The 7,756-nt window shown below is 41.2% G+C and overlaps 1 non-coding gene across 1 annotated transcript; it reads right to left on the reverse strand.

Annotated features, from left to right (window-relative positions):
- Positions 1-6,997: 6,997 nt before the first annotated feature.
- Positions 6,998-7,072, reverse strand: Trnas-cga (transfer RNA serine (anticodon CGA)). Its single transcript has one exon. It is a non-coding gene; the product is annotated as a tRNA-Ser (tRNA).
- Between the last annotated feature and the right edge of the window lie 684 nt (positions 7,073-7,756).

Raw genomic sequence — 7,756 nt, forward strand, 5'->3', positions numbered from 1 at the left:
TGAACCTGATCGAACCCATCTGGGATGTGATTGAACGTGGCATCAGAGCTCATCGCTCCCCTCCCCCCTCCCAGTAATTTTCTGGAATTAGGTGACTTGTGTGCGGATGTGTTGCCAACTCACTCCAGCGACGTACCCAGGCCTCATTGCCACAATCCATGCCAAAGGTGGAAATACTGGCTATTAGATAGGTGTCAATATGTTCTGGCCGATCAGTGTAAACTCTCTCTTTACAAAACGACAATTTCATTATGTTAACTTCCGAGGAAAAATTGAGTAGGACTGGGTAGCTCAGGATTGAAAGTTGACAGGTTTACTTCCTGAAAACCACTGGATTGTCATATGTCAATTCATGAATTTCAACAAACTTTGTCTACTTATTGTGCATTTGTTTTGTAAACAAACAATCATCATAAAAACGCCCTGCTGCTTTAGAGTGCAATTATGCTGCATATTATCCGAAAACCATTTTATTCAAGTTGGCCGGCCGCGGTGGTCTCGCGGTTCTAGGCGTGCAGTCCGGAACCGTGCGACTGCTACGGTCACAGGTTCGAATCCTGCCTCGGGCATGGATGTGTGTGATGTCCTTAGGTTAGTTAGGTTTAAGTAGTTCTAAGTTATAGGGGACTGATGACCACAGCAGTTGAGTCCCATAGTGCTCAGAGCCATTTGAACAATTTTTTATTCAAGTTGACACTGGTCCTGGAAGCCTACGAACTTACACAAACAATAATCACATTGCCGTAAAGTCAACATAGTTAATATGTTATCGGTCTAAAACTGCTGAGAAAACTCAATTTGCAGATGAAGATGGCAGACACGTATCGTTTGTAACAGCACTCAGCAAAAAATCATTGATATCACCAGTAACAACATCATCATGTACTGTTCAAAAGCATTTTTTTTGTAGGCTGAAGACCAGATTAAAATGTAAATAAATATATTAAAATTTTGAATGGATAGCAAAACACCAGATATTTTGATCTGGAATCGTTAATTATAATTATCTGATTGGATTGGGTGTGCGAGAAGAAAGCATTTAAAAGGTGAAAGAACTACTTTCCCGTAAAATTAGAAAAAACAATTTGATGATACATCCCATTCACTTGCTTTTGGATGTAAAGGTTGTTTCTTAAACAAAAATCACCCTGTGATGGTTGCGCATGAGGTAACTCTTCTTTTAATGTGGCCAGAGATTAATTTGATATTAATTAAGTCATAGCACTTTTACTTGCACGCGATTGTATGTAGTGAGGTAATTCGACATGCTATATCAACTGCAATTGTAATTACAAGACCTTTGATGTGTAATATAATTAATATTCTTTACGAGCTGCGCGGATCACCACATGTCAATTGTGGTACATCATTTAGATAAAGGGAACTTCTACAAATAATTAGTGTCATACAGAAAACTGATAAATAGACGTAGAAAACTAGATTCACTGATAATTTATCCACAGAAAAAATATACTGACCCTGAATATATGCTATACGAAACAGACTGGAGAATTACAAGCAAAATTAAAATATTGCACGAAATAAATTTCCGAAACTGAAACTAAAGTTGTCAAGGTTGTGTACTAGAAGACATTCCAGTCTACAGGGGGTCGCGAGTTATCGACCTGTTACAACGCTCAGTATGGACTTCAGCATGTAACTTAAATTAAGTGATACCTTTAATGTTGTAAAACGTTGACAACTTCTCAAGATCATTTCTACAAATTTCGACATACTCACCATGGTAACAAAGAATATTGGTAATTCGCATCAGCAATAAACAAAAAACAAAAAAACAATTTTTTTAAATGCACTAAACATATTAAACAGATTTGTAATTTGAGAAAACATACGGAAAATGATCTTGGAATGAATAAACATATAATTTGGCTGATTTATACGTCTTAGCGACGCATTAGTCAAATATTTTGTTGTACATTTCGATATTTCCCTGCGCTGCGCGTGTACTCTATATGTACTGAACAGTTCACTAATTATTGATGTAATAAACGCCATCTTTGGTGTTAGTGCAAAGCACACATATGATCAGCATTAAGGAAACCTGGGGTTGGTTCACATGAGTAACCAAAACAAACAAAAAGTTGCCAAATATTCTAAAACAGTAAAGACATGTAGACGCTATGTAAACTATATGGGCATAACGAAATAAGTTTTAAAAGTCGAATAAAATGTTAGATTGCGTAGCCTAAATAGTAATAAGACACATTCTGTATAATGGCCAAGAATTACGTGAGAGATAAACTACTATGAGCGACATAAAGATGTGAAATGTAGAATAAAGTCTTTACGAAGTTATGGCGTTCTTATTCAAAGCAGATAAACTTTTAATGTAAACAGAATTAAGCAAATTTAGGAAGGCACAATGAAATAATAGACGTAAGCTTTCGTAGAATTATATATTAATCAACTTTAGGATGGTTTACCGTTCGTTTCCGCCAATTAAAAACATTTTCCCCATGCTTACTGAATTTTAAACAAATAAAAATTTAGTGACGGTATCTTTCGCGACGAATCTGTTGTGTAAACTGTTCTCGGTGCAGCAGTCGCTTTAATTCTCGAAGAAAATCCGATACAATAACCACCACTGTATTCTCCTGGAAAGTCACTGATCACAAGTACATCCCTTCATAAAATCCACCGCGGTAACGGAGAGAACAGGAAAGCTACACTTTTTAGACGTCCTAATTGAGCAGAAGTTAGGGGTTCGGCTTGGACACTCTATAAGCAACGTAAACCGATCCACACAGACCGTTATTTCCACGGTTACAGTTTGCATCAACCAGCTAAAAGGCTGCATTGCTGAAAACTTTGATACATGAAGGTAGAAGTGTATCGGACGAGAACACTCTCGGCGCCGAAATAAACGACCTAATGTCCCTGTTCAGGTAAAATGGCTGTTTGTCACACGAAACTAAATCAGCTGTCATCCAAGTCTAGCCATGCAGCTCGGAAAGTTCAGCGTACGGCCTTCCTTTCGTCCTGTGCAGCAGCATCAAGTAAAATTGGAGGGAATCTTAACCATATGTGTAATTAAAACCGTCTATCAGTTGCTAAGGAAAAAATCAGGAAATTAGCGCCCTGTGAAAAATGGTCGTGGGCTAAGGTTTGCAGGTATTTATAATATTCCATGTGAATGTGACAGTAGCTCGGCGAACCAGTCTATTCGAACAGTTTTACAGCGCTGCACCGAACATCAGCACCAATCCAAGTACGGTACAGGAATATAGAAAAAAAATCTGCTGTCGCCGAAAACAGCAAAAAGAACAAGTACAAAATGTTGTTTCAGCGGATACGGTTTCTAGCCCACACTTCAAACTAGAAAAACCCAGTCCTGAAAGAGGGCATCGATATTAGGGTGTTTGACAAAAACTGTAAAAAAAAATGTGGGATTCACAGTGAGAACTTCCATACACGGTTTCTAGCCCACACTTAAAACTAGAAACAGTTTGGAAATTTGTGGTAAGGTCTTATGGGACAAACTGCTGAGGTCATCGACCCCTTAGTTTACGCACTACTTAAACCAACTTACGCTAAGGATAACACACAAACCCATGCCAGAGGGAGGACTCGAACCTCCGACGGGGGGAGCCGCGCGGACCATGACAAGGCGCCTAAGACCACGGGGTTACCCCGCGCGACACTTCAAACTAGAGAACTCAGTCCTGAAAGAGAGCATGGATATTAGGATGTTTGTCAAAAATTGTAATAAAAATGTGGGATCCACAATGAGAATTACCGATTTATTTTTTGTTGACGTGAAAACTTATATTCTCTCGTCTATCAACCTTTTTGTGTGACGATATATCGTCAGATTTGAATCACTAATAACTACGAGACCAATAGTAAGTAAACACTGGTTGTGCCTTGTGACGTACCAGCATAGGCGCGTGCACCTGTTTGCTACGAATTGGCTTCGTGTAAAGCTATAAATCAGTGTAGTGTAAAACGCGTTTTGTTAGAAAATTGATTCGGGTGCAAGTGAAGAGCTTGTAGCGTTCTGCTAGGGTCCTAAGAGAGACTATAAAAATATTCACTGGAATGTAAGTGAAAATCGATACTAAAATGAAAATTACAAAACACGAGTAGAGAAACAAGGTTGTCTCATACGACTAGTTACTCGGCTACGAATTTTTGAAAACGCATTTCCGAGGGAATGCTCGCATCGAAACGAACGCGAAAAGCCTAAAATGTACAGTGCTGAGCTAATTAGAGAGCGAGAACAGCGCCAGAAAGGAAATGGAAAAACGGCTCTGAGCACTATGGGACTCAACTGCTGTGGTCATCAGTCCCCTAGAACTTAGAACTACTTAAACCTAACTAACCTAAGGACATCACACACATCCATGCCCGAGGCAGGATTCGAACCTGCAACCGTAGCAGTCGCACGGTTCCGGACTGCGCGCCTAGAAGCGCGAGACCATCATTGGCACCAAGGCAGAAGCGACTCTCATCGCTGAAGACGACACGTCTCCATTCGTCCCTCCATTCACGCCTGTCGCGACACCACTGCAGGCGGGCTGCACGATGTTGGGGCTTGAGCGGAAGACGGCCTAACGGTGTGCGGGACCGTAGCCCAGCTTCATGGAGACGGTTGCGAATGGTCCTCGCCAATACCCCAGGAGCAACAGTGTCCCTAATTTGCTGGGAAGTGGCGGTGCAGTCCCCTACGGCACTGCGTAGGATCCTACGGTCTTGGCGTGCATCCGTGCGTCGCTGCGGTCCGGTCCCAGGTCGACGGGCACGTGCACCTTCCGCCGACCACTGGCGACAACATCGCTGTATTGTGGAGACCTCACGCCCCACGTGTTGAGCAATTCGGCGGTACGTCCACCCGGCCTCCCGCATGCCCACTATACGCTCTCGCTCAAAGTCCGTCAACTGCACATTCGGTTCACGTCCACGCTGTCGCGGCATGCTACCAGTGTTAAAGACTGCGATGGAGCTCCGTATGCCACGGCAAACTGGCTGACACTGACGGCGGCGGTGCACAAATGCTGCGCAGCTAGCGCCATTCGACGGCCAACACCGCGGTTCCTGGTGTGTCCGCTGTGCCGTGTGTGTGATCATTGCTTGTACAGCCCTGTCGCAATGTCCGGAGCAAGTATGGTGGGTCTGACGCATCGGTGTCAATGTGTTCTTTTTTCCATTTCTAGGAGTGTAGCTGGCCCATTAGGCATACAGCGGTGACCGACACTCCAAATTTATGATTTATTTTTATCTTTAGCTCTTAAGCCGCACTGCAAGTGTTTTTTTTTTAAAAATGTTGGAAACTGCCAAATTCGTACTCCATCAGGCAGCCGGAAAAATATACAGCCCTATCGGAGGTGTAGAGGGTTGCGTACGCGCAAAATGGCAGGTGCGTATCCTTCTTTACGTCGGGGCGGTAAAAAAATAACACAACTCAGTGTGATGGTAGTTTGTATAGCGCATTTTAGTTTTCATTCGTAGTTTTTTCTGGAACAATTGTCGGCACTTACTGTTGACTCAAATTTACAACTCATTTGATACACATAGTAATTATCAATTACATTTGCCGTAGCATAAGTGTTATGAATCAAGATAAAACTAAAGTAATATTAACTAAACAGACAATTCTTCTCCTTGTTTCACAATTTTATTATTAATATTACTGCGCAACCTAGGTTTCGGGTTATAAGCCCATTGTCAAGAACATTATTGATTCCCAAAGATGATAATGCACAGATAAACATGATGACAAGCAAAGGTAATTATCTCAACTTCTTAAGGTATCGATCCAAAGCTTAATGTAATATTACATCAATGGCCATATTTAACAAATTACGTACATAATTACACAATTCAGTAATCACACTAACATGTCTGCATCAGCCAAGATCTTTGTGACTGCGATGGACTGCGGCCCAAAGTTTTTCTTAAAAAGTCCTTGGCTGATGCATAACTTTAGTCTGGTCGTGTGTAATTCCTGAATTGTATAATTAGGTATGTAATTGGTTAAAAATGGTCGTTGGCGTAATTTTACATTATGCTGTGAAACGATACCTTAAGAAGTTGAGATAATTATCTTTGCCTTGTAATCACGTTTATCTATGCATTAGCATCTTTGGGAATGGGTAATGTACTTGAAAACATGCTTATAATACGAAACCTAGGTTGTGCAATAACATTAATAACAAAATTGTGAAACAAGGCAAAAAACAGTGTTTGTTTCGTTAATTTGCAATGTTTCACCAAGAACCCACAGTTGATTCAATTAAAATGAAGTAATTTTCATTGTTTTTCGCACTTAATGTTAATTTCGTGTGCAAACTCGGTTTTGCTTCATGCAATCTGACAGTGAACCGAATAAAATGGGAGACAGACTCACACGGATTGATAAATACGTGCCATAAGGGAAATAAGAAAGAAAAACTATCCGAAATATTTACTGTACAGGGTGGCTACAAAGCCCCCCCCCCCCCCCCCCAATTAATAGCCACCTTAAGCCGTTAAACTTGAATAAATAACGTGAACAATATTTCAAGATTTTAAACATGGCTGCAACAGCAACTGTTGAAATTCTTCACGATAAAGGATGACAGCCAAAAACAGTTGCAAGAAAAAAATAAATTTTTATCCTGCAACTGTTTTCGGCTGTCATCCTGTATCGTGAACGTGAACAATGGTTCTTTACAGACTTTTCTTGTGATGTGAATTACGTAGAGTTGCTCGTGAGGCAGTGCACTATTATTGATGAAGATCTACCATTGTGGGTCCTCCAAATCGTAATTGATTTGAAAATTGCTGATTTAAAGTCTTTTTCGGCGTGGTTAAGCAAATTCAAGAAATCGTGTAGTATAGGGGGTCACAAAGCAATGAAGCTTACTTCAAGTCAAAGTGTAGAGAAGATGCCATTAATTCACAGTTGCCATGAAGATGGAGCTTGTTCTCAGAATGAGATTTTCATTCTGCAGCGGAGTGTGCGCTGTTATGAAACTTCCTGGCAGATGAAAACTGTGTGCCCGACCGAGACTCGAACTCGGGACCTTTGCCTTTCGGGGGCAAGCGCTCTACCATCTGAGCTACCGGAGCACGACTCACGCCCGCGAAAGGCAAAGGTCCCGAGTTCGAGTCTCGGTCGGGCACACAGTTTTAATCTGCCAGGAAGTTTCATGAAGCTTGTTGTTACCTAGACATCTGCTATGACTAATGGTGATCAACAAGGTTTCATGAAAGAACTATAACCAGACCACGCTTTATCATTTTGAGGTAAAAAAAAAAAAAGACTCTGTTGAGCAGTCGATTAGCGCTGTGACACATTCATATACAACAACGTGATAAATATGCGTGGATTACTATGTCTGCAGCTTTATACAGAGTGGTCCATTGATAGTGACCGGGCCAAATATCTCACGAAATGAGCATCAAATGAAAAACAACAAAGAACGAAACTCGTCTAGCTTGAGGGGGAAACCACATGGCGCTATGGTTGGCCCGCTAGATGGCGGTGCCATAGGTCAAACGAATATCAACTGCTTTTTTTTAAAAAGTAGGAACCCCCATTTCATTACATATTTGTGTAGTACGTAAAGAAATATGAATGTTTTAGTTGGATCACTTTTTTCGCTTTGTGATAGATGTCGCTGTAATAGGCACAAACGTATAAGTACGTGGTATCACGTAACATTTTGCCACTGCGGAAGATATTTGCTTCGTGATACATTACAGTGGTCCCGACAGTCGGGATACCAGTTACTTTGGAATAAGGCTGGGCATC

Source organism: Schistocerca gregaria, chromosome 3, assembly GCF_023897955.1.
Source record: "Schistocerca gregaria isolate iqSchGreg1 chromosome 3, iqSchGreg1.2, whole genome shotgun sequence".
Classification (NCBI taxonomy): domain Eukaryota; kingdom Metazoa; phylum Arthropoda; class Insecta; order Orthoptera; family Acrididae; genus Schistocerca; species Schistocerca gregaria.